The sequence below is a fragment of the Coturnix japonica genome, chromosome 1 (genome assembly GCF_001577835.2).
Source record: "Coturnix japonica isolate 7356 chromosome 1, Coturnix japonica 2.1, whole genome shotgun sequence".
NCBI classification, from domain to species: Eukaryota; Metazoa; Chordata; class Aves; order Galliformes; family Phasianidae; genus Coturnix; species Coturnix japonica.
In genome coordinates, this window is record NC_029516.1 from 161755780 (window position 1) to 161773372 (window position 17593).

The 17593-nt window shown below is 40.2% G+C and overlaps 1 protein-coding gene across 1 annotated transcript in view; it reads left to right on the forward strand.

Moving 5' to 3' along the window:
* Positions 1-17593, forward strand: part of GUCY1A2 (guanylate cyclase 1 soluble subunit alpha 2) — a 155857-nt gene that overhangs the window by 65076 nt on the left and 73188 nt on the right. The gene's annotated exons all lie outside the window — the stretch shown is intronic.

Consider the following 17593-nt stretch of genomic DNA (forward strand, 5'->3'; position numbering starts at 1 on the left):
TCAATGAGCTTATTTTTATATATATTCTGTATAAATGAGAGAAGAATTTGTCCCAGTTGGATTGATATTTCTTGTTAGTGAGGCAATGTACTATATAATTGGCTCTATCAGTAAGACTTTCTGAGTTTAATTTCTTTTTAAATCTGTGTATGGAAACAGACAATATATAATATTGGCTAACAGATAAGAAAGATGAAGTATTGGACAAAAGAAAAACCAAGACGTTGTCTTTATCAGGGCGTTTTGTTCTTTCATCCTGAAATTAAAAATCAGTAGCAAAGTGACATCCATTGCTCATTTTCTGTTACTTAACGGTCCTAGGCACTGTGTCTGCTGACAGAATCAAACCTGTTTGGAAGAATTGCCCATTATTTATATCACCCAGAAGGTGATAGATAGGTCTAGAAACATTGCATTTGAATCTTAGATAACCTATTGTTAATTAAATAGAAAAATAATCACATATTTACATTTCTGAAGGTGGTATTTAGCTAGAAAAATGTTCTTTACTATAGTTAAAATTAAACAGGAAAGGAGAGGGTCTTTTGTACACAGGATTCAATATAATGGCTTGGAAAGAACCTTTATATTGTTTAACTTTGTGGAAAACCAGCAAAACAAATTTATATTTTGGCCATTGTGAAAAATGACTTATCTCTGGCAGACATATTTTATACTGGAAATTGTCATTGAATGAGCCAAACTGGGTTTCCATGCTACTGGCTGGAGAACTGTGTGCAGTCATGAGATTTTCAAATGATAAAGGGATTGTTTTGGTTTGAATGCTCAGTAAACAGTCAACACGCCTCTTAAACAGTAATGAAATAAAACTTACATATTGGGTGGAGTTTGATTACAAGAGGAATTTAAGAACAGATCTCAGCTCAGTCAGGACCATGAACAAGCAGAAAGAGAAAAAAGATGCGATTATGGACACCAATCAATGCACGTGGAAATGCAATTAAGCAGAACAAAGTTGTGCAGAAAATTCAAGACAGAGGCTTCATTTCCCACCAGGAGGAGCAGCCGTCTCCTGCCTTCTGATCTCTTCCCCTGTTCATTCTCGTGGCTCAGTGTTAAGCGCCTGTGTAGTAAGCAGGAAGATGCTGGGTTTCGAAGGCTTTCGGTCAGCCAATGAGACGGTGTGGAAGGAAGGGGGCGGACGGCTATCGGGCGTGGGGGCGGAGCTCGTGGTAGCTCCGCAGCCAAGGGCGGGAAATGCTTGCGCCGTATAAAGCGCCGGAGGTGTAGCGCAGTGGTAGAGCGCGCGATGCAACCGCAGATGCGTTTGCATGTGAGGAGGACCGGGTTCGAGTCCCCGGCATCTCCATGGGGGGCGCTGCATTGTTTGATTTCTGAAGAAGCGGTCCAGGAATTACTGCCTCACACTGCACTGTCAAAAGTCCATGGTCCGATGAGATTCACCCGAGAGTGCTGAAGGTATGGCGCAGGTGATTTCGCTGAGCGCTTTCTTGCTTATCATTTACAGCGCTCCCTGTCTATAGATTGAAGGAAGGCTGTGATGTGGTTCTACTTAGACTCAGCAAAGCCTTGTGACACTGTCTCCCATGCATGTTGCTCGCAACAAAGCTGGCAGCCCGCTGGCTTGGGTGGGTACATCTCTCGGCTGGGTAAGGAGCTTGGCTGGAGGGCTGGGCCCATGACGATGGGTGGTAGATGGACGTTAAGATCTCAGTTTGAGACCAGTATGGAGTGGGTGTTCCAGGGGTCCAGGTGATGGGCTTCTCTTTCAAATCTTTTTGATGACTTGGCATGAGGGCATTGAGTGGCACCCTCGTAAGTTTGCGGGATGACACACAAATTGGCAGGGAGTGTCGGTCTGCCTTGAGGGTAGTGAGGCTCTTGCAGAGGGATCTGGACACGGCTGGAGAGCTGGGCAAAGCCAACGGGGATGATGTTCAACAAGACAAAAAGTGCCGGTTCTGGCACTTTGGCCCACCTACAGACCCCAGGCAGCACTATACGGCTGGGGCAGAGTGGCTGGAGCGACTGTGTTGGAGAACGGACTCCTGGAGGGTACTTGATTGAATGCTCTGACGAACATGAGCCCGACAGGTGTGCCCGGGGCAAGAAGCCAACGGCATCCTGGCTTGCATCAAAACAGTTTTACTAGCAGGAACAGGGAGGTAATGTCCCGCCTGTATGCGGCATTGGGTGCAGCCGCACCTTGAGTGTACTACTGTTCAATTTTGGCGCCCTCACTGCAAGAAAGACAAACTTGGAAAAAAGGCCGGAAGCGGTGTTCAGGAGGTGGGCATACAAAGCTGGTGAGGGGTCTGGAGCACAGGCCTTGACCGAGAGCGGGCTGAGGGAGCTTGGGCATTGTTCAGTCCTGGAGAAGAGGGGCTGCAGGGAGACCACTATTCTAGTCCTCACTAACTTTCCTGCAAGGGGGATTTGCTAGTGATCTGGGGGTTTGGCCTACCTCTCTTTGTGTAAATCAGTGTTAGAAACCTAGAGGGAATGGTTTTATAGCTGCGCCGGGGGAGATTCAGGGCTGGACATTGGAAGTATTAACTGTTTCGAAACGATAGTCAGGCAAATTGCAGTGCACTGCCCAGGTACATATGTGGAGTCCACGACGACCATGCGGTAGGTTGTGCAAGAAACCTGGATACTCTGTGCTGAGGGAATAGATTTAGCCCAGGAAGTATTATGGCAATGTTGGACCTAGGATCTTCTAGGTCTTTTCCTACCTTGATAATTCTGTGATTCTGTATATGTACCGATAAAAAGCACTGTCACCTAAGAGTTTTTATTTTCCGCTTCATAGCAGCTTTGGTTTGTATGAATGGTTCCGATTAAGCTCTGGAAACTGCATATTAAAATTGGTTGAGACTCGCAAGTGAAAACTAGTGACAGTGCTCAAGAGTCATGAGAGGTGAGTTTAACACACAAAGAATTTAGTAGGCCCTATCAGCATAGGAACAGGGGTATATTTATTTATTAAATTTTATTTACCTCGTCACCAAGATCACGGTAACTGATTAGAACAAAATTATCATTACACAACAATAGGTGCTGTCGTGTTTCTCTTGTTCATCCACTCTTGGCTGCACATGCATAGAGAAGCAGAGCCATCTCACACAGCTTGCTTCTGGTGTTCTGATGAGCCCACCTAGCAGTGGGCAAGCCTTGCTCAGGGGGAAATTACTGAGTGGCCCTACCTGCCCTTATCTGCTAAAAGGGCTAAAAAACACATGCAAATGTGAAGAATAAAAAAGAGTTTGGTATAACATTTAGCTTGCAGGTAATACATATCTTTGTTCCCCAAGGGGTTCACCTGGGAGAGTGTCTCGCTCCAATTTAGGAGTGAGGCAAAGGTTCTTTTAATGAATGTTATGCGCCGGCGTGAGATTAAGAAGAAGAGCATTCAAATGTTGATCCGACCAGTTTATTGGAAATATCAGACAGTAGTTGAGGGGATGGGAGAAGGGAGCAGTGACGAATGCCTAAACTAGGGATGAATGGGGAAGGGGAAAGGTAGGCGATAGAAAAGGTAAAAAGGAGCAAGAAATTACGTTAAAGCGGGGAAATATGCTACCTCCATGGATGCAGCACGTTCCCGTAGCACGTTGTTAACGTTGGTCCGGGCAAGGGGAGAGCAGCAACGGCGTAGCAAGGCTTGCAAGCAGCAGATCCGGTGAATCGCAGAAAAGACGGTCCAGAGTACCGGTCTCTAGAATGCAGAGGCTCGGCGAGCGAGGTTCCCTCGGCAGCAGAGTCCTCGAGCGGCAAATCCAGAAGAGATAATAGGCAGCAGATAGGACAACGGTGGATCGGAATGCTGAGATCGCGATACCATAGATGCCAGAAAGGCAGTTCTTCAGGCAGTGCAAGCATTCTCTCTTCAGCATGCAGGCAGCTCGCGTAGAGGCAATCTGGTGTCAGAAAACCTCTCCCCAAATTCGGGATTTGTCCGTGGCCCTCTTATTCCTTCTTTCCAGCCTGCGAGACATTTCGGGACGCGTCGGGTTCAAGTCTTGTGACTTCCTCAGAAGCTGTGCATATCTTCCTTGAGAGTGGGCAAAAACAGGAAAGACCAACTTAAGGGCCATATTGATCAGTTATCTTATCTCCCTTTCGTAGCTCTCCAGGACGTCTGTCCATCTCCGTGTGTCTGCAGACAAAGGCAGGTACCTGGAAAGCCTGGCCGGAACTTGCCTGAAACGTTGTTCCATTTCAGGCAAACTTTGAGACAGTAATGTAAATAAGCAATGCTTCCTTAGCACCACTTCCGTGACCTCAAAGTTTGCTTAAAAAATGGACCACTGCTGATCCAGGTTGGTGAGAAAAAGATAGCAAGCATGAGGGGAAAAGGAGAGGGTAGGGGAATTAAAATGTTTAATACAATCATTACAATCAAAAGGATTTCTGATGTGATGCCCACTTCTCCATGCCACTGGATGTTTACAAAAAATACATGGACAATGACAACACATTGGAGATAAGTCAATGAAACATGTATCCACACGGATTGCGCTGTCTGATGTGAACCAAAGCATGAAGTTGAGACAACACAATAAGATAAAATAAAGGATGCATTTTACACATCAGTCCACCTGGACAGCCAGGAAAAGAAATGCGTGCAAGGTCTGGGCTTTCCAAGTTTGGACGGGACCATGTGTATCGACGCATCAGCAGATTGGTTTAACAACTTACACATTATCAATCTGTTAGACGAACAGGTGAAGTATTTTAATTTGCTACAGGACACCACTCTTGATTCTTCAGGAGGGGTGACACTAAAATTATTGACATAATGAATAAATAGATAGAAAGTGAGAAGGACGCCATACATCTGAAACAACAACCAACATTGAAGAATAACCAATAAGTAATAAATAAATCAAGTAGAAATAGGGATATTTGTATCCAGTGGAAACTTTCCACTTGAGCATTCCAAAGCAGTTCATTGCTGAGAGATAGTATATTCTAAGTCTGGGCAAGTACTAGATGTAACTGTTTATATGTCAGCAACATGAGTGTAGGTACGCAGAATTTAAATCGTTAGGGAGTAATATCCAGAAACATACACATTTCTATCAAAACTGAAGACACTTCCAACAACAGTGTTTTGAATGGAACTTCCTTTACTGATTAGTACACTGGAAGAGCATCAGTGCAGAAGGTATTTATGAAATTTCACTTTAGTGACACTACATGCTATAGAATAGATAGGTCGCCCATGCTCTATTTTTTCCAATTCCATTAGGGTAATTTGGAACACCATGGAGTACAGTGCAATCATCCGTGCAAGTTACAAAGAGAGGGTGAAATATTCGGGTTAAAAGGAATGATTACCACTGTGGCAAAGAGTAATCAAGAACAAGGCCAGGATAAGCCTGAAAAAAAACCTTTTGAACCAATTGTGAATTTAAAACAGAATGCCAGATAGACTGATACCTAATCACTGAACTACATAAGTACCAGGCAAACAAAAAAACATTAAATACTATTTGCAACCAAAAATATGAGATAAGCAGGTATATCAGTATTCTAGGCTGCATGCACATCTTCTCAATTTTTCTTCGAACAAAAACACACGAATGGTGTTAAATCGAGCTACAAGCCCATTCTGTTCTCGTGTAAGGTCCTGCGGGATCTTCTCGTAAAAAGAAAACAACGACGAACTCGCCCTTGGGGGCTTTGTTAGATACAATTATCTTCTCGTTTAGTCGTGAGCCTCCATACAAAACATCATGCTTCAACCCCCCCCCCCCACCTCCCTCCATCGGGGGAGGGGGCGAAAGTATCAACCGTTTCCTTGGGCTTTTGTTCTGGCCACTAAGTTAACTTAATTCTCTAGGCCTGACTGTGGGATAATCTCATTCATTCAAAGTCTGTTGAACGCCTTTGTCCAGGCCCAGTGCCAGAGACGATCTACGTATTATGATCAATATTCTGCGGACCCTGTTCTTTACTGCAATGGAGACTTCACAGTTCCACCGAGTTTCTGGGCTAAGTGGCCTAAGGAGCAAGGGTGGTTGCGTGCGCAGCCTTTACTTCCCTTGGCTTCAGACTTTACTCTGGTATAGATAGAGCCACAGGCCCATATTTCCTTTCATAATTAATCAAACTTCTTGGCAACCTCTCCCCGCCATGTCCATAATCCTATACCCTGAGTTGCAAATCGCTGATGTGCCAGTTCTTATCTAATTTGCTGGCCGGTTCTTGTCTCTCTGCTAGGGCAAGCTTGTATGTTTCCCTGCAGTTGTATACCTATGGGTTTCAGCGATTCTGGAAGTCCCTGCGATTTATGGAGTCATCGCTTCAGCGATCAGACAGCCATTCATCAGTATGGTGATTCGTGCCGTTGGCTGCAATTCTCTGTCATAATCATCATTTTGCAGGCAAGCGGCCTTTGGACACTTGTCAACCGAGTTCGGTGCAACTGTCCCATTAGATTATGCTCAGAGGGTCTCCCCTTTCTAAAGTGGTTGAGACCACCGCATCGCATAAAGCAAGCCCTACTGGTTAGGACCAGGGAGCCACTTTATCACTAATAGTCAAAAAATTACGATCCTGGCCCCAATAACCCTTAGCAGCTCCTTTCGTAGTTAACATTATTTGGTCTGCCACCCAGTTATATGCTGACTCTCCATACGAAATGATATTGTCTTGTATTCTTTCTGATTCCTTTGGAGAGACGGCTAAAAATCTTTTTTCATTTTTGCTAAATTCAGTGGCAGAAACGCGGAAAGTTTCTTGTAAATCATGTTGAGATCCAGGTCCTCCTCGCGTATCGAAGTATATTCTGTTTTATATTAGAGGGCGCAGAGGGGCTATTGGGGTTTCAAACTTATCAAAATTTTCTTTTGCTTCTTTTAGTTCTTCCTGAGGATACAGTTTTTCTTGTGGTGCACCATGAATATCAGTGTCACCAGTATCTTTATATGTTAAAATTTCCTTAAAAGCCATGTAACAAGGCCGAATTATGTTCGCTCTCTTTCCAATTGTACTTCTAGATTCCAATTTGGTTTGCAAAGCTTTCACGAGTTCCTGGGTTGCTTTAACTGTTTCTGTGTAACGAACTGATATAGTCTGGTTTTCCGCCTCAAAACGTGCTGGTCTCGGAACTCCACGGCTGCTTTTAAGCAGCACCGAGTACTGCACAATAAAATGATTTGCCTTCCCGGCTCGGGTACGAGCCCCATGTTGTAAACGCAAATGCCGGTCGAAACAGCCTGCAAATTATACCAATTTTCACGTGCCCAGTCCATCCCTGATGACGATGGCCGAGACGCGTGCTTTTCAAGGATATCAAACAACATATTTTCACCTTCCATCAGATGTAATTTTACTCACAACCAAAAATCTACAGGCAACGAAATCTACGCTGAGGGAGGAGGCGATTCCTTATCTCCTCAGAGAGGCAAACACTTAACAAAACGAACAACTGCTCAAAACACTCCTTTACACAAAAGACCAAACGACTCAATCAACACTTCCAAAGAAAGTGTAAACACCTCAATCGGTCCTGGCTATTCTGGCAAGCCACAACGAAAAACTTCAACCTCCAAGCAAAAAAAAAGTTAGAAATAACTTCTAAGTTTCTCAAAAGTAATAAACTTCTTGGAGAAGCACACACCACTTCCACAAGAGGCTCACACACAAAACTTTTAAAACCAAAGGTACGTCACAAGATACTTAAAACCACCACAATGCAAAATAGTCTTCCCAGGGAGGCACACACGTGTAAAACAAAAGCAAACAGTCAAAATTAATTCACTCGTCCCCGAGAGGTAGACACGTAAGAAAGAAGGTTTCAGAATGTGGAGCGGTCTTCCTGGAGAGGTGCACACGTCAAATTAAGTTATCAAAACAATCGCTCCTTGCAACTCCAGGAGAAACAGACAGAAAAGTTTTAGAGAAACTGGAAGGATAACACTCTCACGACGGTTATCCTGCCGACTACGCCAATAAAAAATGTCTCGCTCCAATTTAGGAGTGAGGCAAAGGTTCTTTTAATAATGTTATGCCCGGCGTGAGATTAAGAAGAAGAGCATTCAAATGTTGATCCGACCAGTTTATTGGAAATAATAGACAATTGCCTGGGCTTCTGGTAAGAGGAAGCATAGAGCCCTTTGCTCTAAGACTGGGAAGCAATAGGAGATGCAGACTTCAGGATGCTGTTGGAAATGCCTCATCTTTCTAAGACCACTGTTCAGAGCCAAGAACTTGCATGGATTTTTCATGTGACCCTTGGTATATTTATTTTTGCAAGTAGTTTCTCCAAATAAGAAGGATCCATGTTTAGATTATGCTCAGAGATACGTGCTCAGAAATAAATTTGTTTGGATGAGTTCTGATATGCAAAGTGTCTAAGAGTGATACTGATTTGTCTGCTTCCCTCCTCTTTTATGTTTTGACAGATTTGTTCTAGTAAGTTCTGATATGCAAAATAACTGAGTGATGCTGATTTGTCTGCTTCACTTCTCTTTCATGTTTTGACAGATTTTTCTTTATATTTTAGCTGTTTGTTTTTTTTTACCAGTGTGTGTGTGTTCCAAGAATGTGTGCAACATAAATTAAACTTGTGTCCTTCCTGATGTTATTTGTGAGGGAAGACCCGATACTGCTCATCATTTAGATACGGTAACACTTTCAGGAAGTTTAAATTGTTCATTTTTACAAAAGGAATACAGAATTCAGTTCTGATTTGAACATATCATTTCAAATCACTTTAGTTCTCATTAGAGTTTTTGATAATCTAATATTAGATTCATTACCATCTAAAATTATTGCAATCTGCTGTCTTTTGTTTTGATTCAAAGTCCATAATTGTACCATATGATGTCAGTAATTACTGAGGCTTCTTTGGGAAGATGTGCAAAGATAAGGCAAGGAAAGATGATCAAGCCAAGTTTAGATTTGTTATGTGGTTGTACAAGTGCGTCAGAAACTACGTTTTATTAGTATATATGTTTACACTTGATATTGCGTAGGTTCCAGAAAAGGAGGAATTATGCTGGAAGATTAGGAAAACAAATTAAGTATAGTCTTGAATCATCCAAGTTAGAAAGGAAAGGAGTTCTAGGCACATGAAGATGAAGTTTATATTGTATTTAATCCTTTAGTTCCCTTTCTAAGTGCTCTTCTCTGTAGAGAACTCTCTCCTCTGGTAAACACAATAAAACAAGCAATCATATCTGCTGAAAGTAGAATATATATATGTATATATATAAATAACTGACTCCAAAGCAGCTTATATAATCTAAAACATAGAAAAATGTGGACTCTTCCTAACTATAAATTCGTTTTATTAATTCTGTCTTCTCTTCTTAAATGAATAAGGGAGTCTTCGTACTCCGAGCTGAAGTGTCTTCTATTTCCAGTCTTTCATTTTATGTTCTTTATCACCAACATTTCACACTCGAAATAAGATTCTGTAGAGAATATTAATGTGAAATAGAAATATAGCATAATTTGCTTGAATAATGTAACATTAAGTATCTATGTGATCCTTTGGCTTTGATGCAGCTGAAATCCTGTGTTGGGACCACAACAGTGTGGGTAGTGTTGTGTTCCTGAGGTTATAAAAAAAAGAGAGGATAGTATGACCAAGCTATGCAGGTCTGCTGGTAGGTGCTGAACAAGATGCATTTGAAAGGCCCTAATTTTCATCCCATGAAATTTTATTTCTCTTGATAAATTTCAGTGCTGGTCATCAGAAGCAGTTTCTTTTGAGAGTTGTGGTTATTTGTGGATGTTTTCTTCTTTGTATTCCAGTGCTTATGACCACCTTTGTTTCAAAAGCATGTGTTAGGTTGTAGGAAAATGGGATTTGTCTCTAGAATAATTGAAAGCAGAATCTCAGTAGATCTTGTGCCTTTTAGTTTCGGATCTATTGAATATGTAACTTTCTATGTCCTGCAATTGAAAGTAGAAAGAAGTAGAAGAATGCTGTAAAATATCAGGATTCTGAAAAACATTTATGCCCTAGTCTGGGTGTATCATATTGGTTACTAGCAGATAGTGAGCACAAGAACAGAAGCAGCATGGGCTAATCTAATGCAGCAGCTTCAGTATGGCCACTGTTATCACAGTACCATAAGTATCAGTCTCTAATAATAAATTGTATTTCAAGACTGATACATAAAGAAGTACAGGAAGATCATTACCTGTGTGTTAAAAATTCAGCCTGACTTGTCAAATGTTTTTGAAGATAATCCAGCTTGCCAGAGACAGGCTGTTCTGAAATTGCCCTTTAACCAGAGTGCAGCAGTACAGCACCATCAGCCTAAGAAAGCTTGGCTTGTAATGTTTCTGTTGACTGAGAAAAATGTATTCTGTTAATACCAATGTGGGTGAACAACGATTGAGGTGGAGAGGAGGAGGGCGTGTCCCTTTGGCATTGCATCATATAGCCAAAGCAACTGAGTTGATTGCTATTAGCGGTGCAGCACTGATGTTTGTAAAGAATAGCTAGTGGAAGGGAATTCATCTAAGATGAGGTTTTGTAAATGTGCTGTGCTGCATTATGAAATAAAGATTTCTGTTCTTAACCCAAATATCACAAAGCAAGATTTAATTTAAACGTTTACAATTCAGCCCTAATTTCAATCTAATAATATAAAACTATCTGTTCATACAAACAGCCTGTTATTTAGTAGGAGAAATGCTTTTAATAATATAACCTTGTGTTTTTTTTAAAATTAATAACTCCTGAACAGGAAACTGTATTTATTAATTGCAGTTTAGAACATAGTACCCTGTGTAGACAGTGTGTCCTTTTAACGACCCATCTTCATTAGAATTAATCAAAACTTCAGATTCCTTAACAAGAGAGAATTCTACCACTTCATATTTTTTTTTTCCCCTCAAGTGAATGATGCAACTTGTTTTTTCAAAATGTTGAGGTAAACAGAAACTGGTGAATGTAGCATTTTTCTCTCAGTGAGATGGAAAGTGTTTGTTTCAATGAAAACAAAACAGTTCTTTTTAAGTCTTATCACTTTACTTCTACTAATGATGGAACAGAAAAACTTTGATTCTGCATAGATACACATCTTATCTTTTAGTTTAATTAATCTATGTTAAATAACTATTTGCTTTCCCTAAACCATCATTTCCTGACACAAAAACATGTAACCAAGATGTTTTTGGCCAGCTGTTGTCACCATGAGTATGAAGGATGCATCTATCAATCTTATCTCAGGGATGAACTGTATTTGAGGATGATTGAAGAGCTAGTTAAAGTCAGCATTGTTGGAGCTCTGTGGCTATAACAGCTCTAAAAATGAAGCTAATGCCAAATGTAGCAAAACATGAAGTTAAAAATAGATATCCCTGGTGTATTTCCAAATTAAAATTCTCACTCCAGAAGGATTAGTTCACAGGTTGTTTTGCTATTGAACTTAAATGCTAAGGTTATTTCTGGAAGATTTAGTCAATTGCAGACTAAAACATTTGGAGCAATCCTGTATCCCTAAAACTTTTCTTTTGTGTTTTGCTTTTAGTGCAAAATTATGAATTTTAATTTGTGTAACAAGAATGTCATGATATAACAGGTTACATTTTTAGGAGCTGTGACTCAGATACATTGTTGTAATTTCTTCTTGTGCAATGCTAAGGCAATTCTGACTCTGGTGATTTATACATGTGAAAGAGATTGGATGTTGCTCTGCAGAATTTAGCATTCTGGTATTCTGAAGGTAGCAATACATCTCTGAGAATATGAAAGCACATCTCTGGCTAGCTTTCACAGATAAAGCTTTGATTTAATTCCTCATTTGAGGAATCCTCTCACTTGGTAGCTGTATACAGTGAGCGGAGGTGTTGTATTTTATGTGTGGTCATCAGTGTTTAAGTACTATATATGATTGTAGCAAAGAGTGGAACCCGCAGTAAAGTTCTCTCTACTCAAGTCTGGATGTTTATCAATTTCTTTCAGTAGATCTGGATTTTTACTCCGCGGACTTAACTACATCTGAAGCACTTTGGTGATTTGTGGTGATAAGTCATCTGTTTTGCTTTCTGTGAAATATAAAGGTGTTTTAGATTGATTGAGAGGCTTTCGTGGAAGCAGAAAAGAGATTTAATAATCCCATCTTTTCACAAATCACTGATCCATCAAAATGAGTTTTGGTAAACAATGACTTATTTTCTAATCTGTTGAGCAAAGGGTGTTATTTCCTTTCTCAGATATGTGGGAAGAAATTGTGGGGAATGGCTACTGTTTAGCTATCTCAAATGTTATCAGAGAGTTGTTCATGCTAGACTATTTCAATTTTGTTTTAAAAAAAACTGACACAATGGATTTTTGTTGTAAATGTTGGTAGAAATAACCCAGGATCTTTTGTTTTCTCCAAAAGAAGGATGTATTTTGGTCACTTAAGAAAGGAGGGATTTTCCACACGTTTACACCTCTCCACCCTGGAGTGCGCTGCCACTGGCCACAGCTTCCCTATTAGCTTCATCTGTCTCAGATTAGGTCTTCTTATTGCTTGAGAGAATCTTTCCCAGAGAGCCATGCATTTTTAAAGCTGTTGGAACCTTTGTCCTAACAAAAAACAGAACCTTTAAACTAGTGGAAGTTTTCTTTTTTGTGTGTTTATGTTAGTTTGAGAACCATAAAATATAAATGGTTAAAATGCTCAGAAGAGAGGGTGAGTTGGGATTTCCAGTGTAAATTTAGAAGAAATCTACATATTATAGTGTTAACATTTTCACATTTTCAGGTTAAAAAACCAGGTTAAAGTAATTTCCATTAAGAGCATTTTCTTTTAGACCCTTCTCAGGAAGTCTTCTTTATCAGAAATTCAGGGACAGGAGCTGCTGAAGGTGGAGCCTTGCTCCTTTGACCACAGTTTACTCTGGGTCCTTTGTAATTCCAGAAGGATTAATTCCAGCCAATAGCAAGAGAGGTTTTGCAGTCATGAATGAGAAGTGAAGAGCTTCTGACTCTTCTGTAGGAAACAGGAATACAAAGGATGAGATTCTAAAAAGCAACTAGTTCTTCTAACTGACTTTTGGCATCAGGATTTTATGCTTAAAGGCTTTAATATTCAAAGAATCATGGGAGTCAAAGTGCTGATACTACACTTTATGTGTTCCACTGTTTAGGGAATTCACAGCTCCAAATTAGCTTCAGGTCAGGATTTGCATAAATTAGATGAAGTTGGTCCTATCTGTGTGTGGGTAGGCAGCTTCAGATTAGCTCTGCTCAGTCTTTCAGTCTGTGAAGGGTAAACTGGCTCTAATCCAAAAGCCAGGTAGCTGTGTTAGCATCATGCTGTGCTTGAGCAAATATTTTCTCCTCCTCAGCAGGGCTCTTCAGCTGAGGCAGAGCATTGTGCTACAGGCAGCCATGGCCTCTGGGGATGGGCTGGCTGTGATTTGCCCACCCACTGCAAATAATGAATAAATGTGCAAACCTCCCCTGAGTTGTGTAAGGACAGAAACCTACAGGCTGATGGGTGAGCTCCCTAAGGCTGCAGTTCTCAACATTTATAGAATGATCACTTTCCCCCTTCGCTGTAACAGCTGGGCCTTTCATTTGCATGGAATCATAGAATCAGAGAATTATAGAATCATTAAGGTTGGAAAGACCAATAAGTTCATCTAGTCCAATAATCAGCCCATGCCTGTGACTGCTCTAGACCATGTCTTTTGGTGCCACATCTACCCTTTTCTTTTAATTTTACATGGCCTGGGAAAGGCTCCACATGAAGATTTTCTTTTACTGGTATAGGTAAAATACAGTAACTTATAGAAAGTTGCTGATAAATGTGTACTAATAGTATAAGGCACCATGTTGGACATATGGAAAGAAATTTGAACTTTTAAAGAAAAACACTGAAAATTTAGTTCTAAATTCATGGTGCAGTTCCTTCTAAAATCATCTGAGGGTCGTTTTGGAGACTTCAATCGGAGTTGGAAAGATTCTTTTCAGTTATATCTAATGGCAGAATGATTATGCTGGGAAAAGCAGAAATGTCTTGGCCTAGTGTTCTGAAAATTTGTATTTCACCAGGAGATCAGAATCGATTCATCTTAATATCAGCTTATAATGATTTTTTTTTTATTATTATTTTTTAATCTAAGCCACAAAAGTATTTGATAGGAGGAGAAATAAAGAAGAAAAAAGGAAAAAAAAAAGTAAAAATACCATCAGATAACTCTATATCTAATCAATTTTCATGATGTGATGCTGGCAGGAATTTGGAGCAGAGTTATGTATTTAAGATGAAATAGAACAGGGAGGGAACTGGAACATGGAAATGCTAAAGGAGAAAAATGTCTGCAGGCTGGTTAGTGAATGGGCTCAAAGATCTAATCACAAGAGTTTTAAGATACCTATGCTGGTGATGAGATGTCACATCTAATGGTTGCTATATATATCTGTTCTGCACAGATCAAAGGAGAAATCTGTTTCTTCTGCTCACTGCTTGCTGTTCTCCAGAACAAACCTATACTCTCATTTAACCATTTCATTGTATTTTGATATAAAAAAAATAAAAATTCTCCAAGGAAGATACAATCCTGGCAAGGAAAGGTATTTGGAAAAGGATATCAGAATGAGCAGGAGTACTTTCTGATAAGCGGGCAAATTCAAATGAGAAGCTTTTGCTAGAAGCTGAATATCACTAATGGAGTGATTAGGTGCAGAATGGGTTTATGGACTCACACTCGTCTAGTGGTGAAAACTGTTGGAAACAATCCAAGGGGTAATGATTCTCTGTTGAATGGGTGCCTTCCCACTGCCTTCAGAGTTTGCTGGCACATTCCTCTGAAATCTCGCTTGATTGATATTGGTAGGTATCAATAAAAGTCTGTCTGTAACCAATTAACAACTATTAGTTGTCAATTATAAAGGCCGTTACAGCATAAAGTAATTAGTTTTGATCAGAAGAATACTTGAACCTTTTTTGCATTTAACCAGGGTGATAATTTTGATGATATCACTTATGTCATTATCCTGAGTACAAAGGCAAAAATTTTGTATTTGAGTGGTGTTTGCACAACATTTGTCAAGAAGAGTCAATTCTGAGTAGAGTCTCCGGAGTACTTGATAATTATAACTCTTGATAATTTTTTTCCCCTGCTGTACTGTACACTGCTGTGTAAAGCTGAACCAGCCAAAAAAAAAAAGAGTTTTCACACAGAAGGTGGTGAAGCACTGGAACAGGTTGCCCAAGGAGGCTGTGGATGTCCCATCACTAGAGGTATTCAAGGCCAGGCTGGATGTGGCTCTAGGCATCCTGGTCTCGTGGTTGGTGACCCTGCACATAGCAGGGGTATTGAAACTAGGTGATCATTGTGGTCCTTTTCAACTCAGGCCGTTCTGTGATTCTATGAAAAAATAGGAAATTCCTAAAGTGGAATTCTCTACAATATTATTTCTGCCACTGTGTGTTTGTGAAGTATCTAGCACACATAAAATGTTAAATTTGCTCACTTTGGTTTGGAGACTGTTGTGCATTACATAACACCCCAGAGACTTCTATAAATAATCAGAAATTTGTAACAATCACTTTGCTGCTGTGTAGAATCATGTTCTGTTGACAATGCATTGAGGTGGAAATCCAACTTGTAAACAAATGCTCAGGGTTCTACCTCAACAGGAAGCCTGGGAGACTCCTGAGTTGTGCTGAGCAAACTTTGCCAGGATTACTCAACTGAAAAGCGCATGTACTTTTTCATTTCTGCAGAGATTATGTACATTTCTCTTTCTTAGCTTTTTCAGCAGGTGTCTGTAATGGAAGCTAGTGTTTTGTTAAGATTTTTATTTTTAATTTAGGTGCTTTATTTGTATCTAAAGATCTGAAGATGCAAATAAAGAAGACTTTTAAAGAATGTCCAAGTGATTTAGATTTTAGCTTAGCAGCTAATTCACCTTTCTAAAAGTTGTTTTATACTCTTGTCCTCAGTGTGCACTAACGCTTTCTCTTTTCTGAGCTTAAGTTGTTTTCTGGATACCTTGTATGTATGATACTCTCCAGACTTCTTCATTCTAAGCTGATTTTCTTCCAGTCCCCCAGCTGTTTAATTAATTATATGCCATTTTAAAAAGAAGGACTGTTTATTGTCATTGAATTTGTTCACTGTATGAAGTCTAGTCTCTATGTGAGGTGAGGTGTTCACAAAAGTGTGGCATAGCAGTCTGTTTCCTAGCATATTCCTAATGAAAAGCCCTAAAAAGAGAAGAGTTTTATCACAGTTCAGGAAGGATAATGAACTGATCAAAGCCAGAGGGAAGGCCCCTTTAAATCTGCAGATACTGCAAAACAGGAGACAGAAAATTATTTTTAAGCCCCATACTGGGGTTTAAAAGAAGACTCATACTTAACTTTAGTGCGGTATTAATGCAGAGCTTGCAGACCTGAGAGACATGCTGAAGTATCTGCTGGTGTTCAGCACAGTAGGAGATAGTCTCATCTTGAAAACGGCAGCTTTATCGTCTGCCAGTGTTCTCTGGTTGGATCTTTTGGGAGAGGGAGGCAGGAAGAATCCTGGAGATTATGGGAGCACACAGAAGATTAGGTACTCTTCTGTGTGCTCCCCTTTCTTTGCAGTGGGTTTGTAATGAAAGAAAAATGACAGCTGTTGTTGTTTTTTAAAATTAATTTATTTCCTAGAGCTACTTATTATGTACCATCATTTCCCAGCAATGTAATCCTATATAAAGCACGAGATGTAGTTGTTCATTTCAAAACATTTTGTGTTCCATTTTACCATTGTTGATCAGGAAAATGTCCTCTGAAAACAGTGGAATTGTTCTAATTTATTCTGTGAGAAGATAGTTAAAGAGACAGGAAAGCAATGAAATGTAGCAGTAATGAAACATAACAGATGACAGAAACGTTTCAATCTTTCCCGGCTTACGAGAAAGATAGATGATGTAATTCTAATTGCCTAAAAGCTTGTTGTCTGGGTGCAAAGCTGCCCAGCTCTGGGGAGCTGCCCAGAAGTGCAGTTTTGCTATGGCTAGCTTCAAGAATACCTGATGTCCCATCTTGTTCAGTTATACTTGAAGATACAGAGAGGGATCTGAGAAGCTGCACGCTCTAAAAGGAGATGAAGATCGTGCTGAATCATAGATGCAGATCAAAGCCCACTGGAATAGAGCTGAATGTTCTCTGAGTCTTCTTTGAAAGGAAAAGAGCTTTGCAAAAACTGAGAGGAGGCTTCCAGGGGGGAGGCCTGGCATCCATGACCTCTCTGGACAACCTGTTTCAGTGCCTCACCACCCTCACAGTAATGAATTTCTTTCTAATATCTAGTGTAAATCTAACCTCTTCAAATTTAAAACCATTTCCATTCATCCTGTTGCTTCATGCCCTTATCAAAAGATACTCCCCTGCTTTCATATAGGCCCTTTCAGGTACTGGAAGGCCACAATAACGTCTCAGAATCTTCTCTTTTCCAGGCTGAAGAGGGTAAAGTTGAAATTGAACCAGGACACTGTTCTGGTTTTAGCAAAGTGTTAACTTTCTTTATAGTGGCTGGTATGATGCTACACTTTGGTTTTGGGAGAAAAATAATGTTGATAGCAACATTTGGGAATGTTTTTTTGTGTGAATGTAGACTGTTTTCTGACTTACCTTGGTGAGCAGACTGTGAGTCT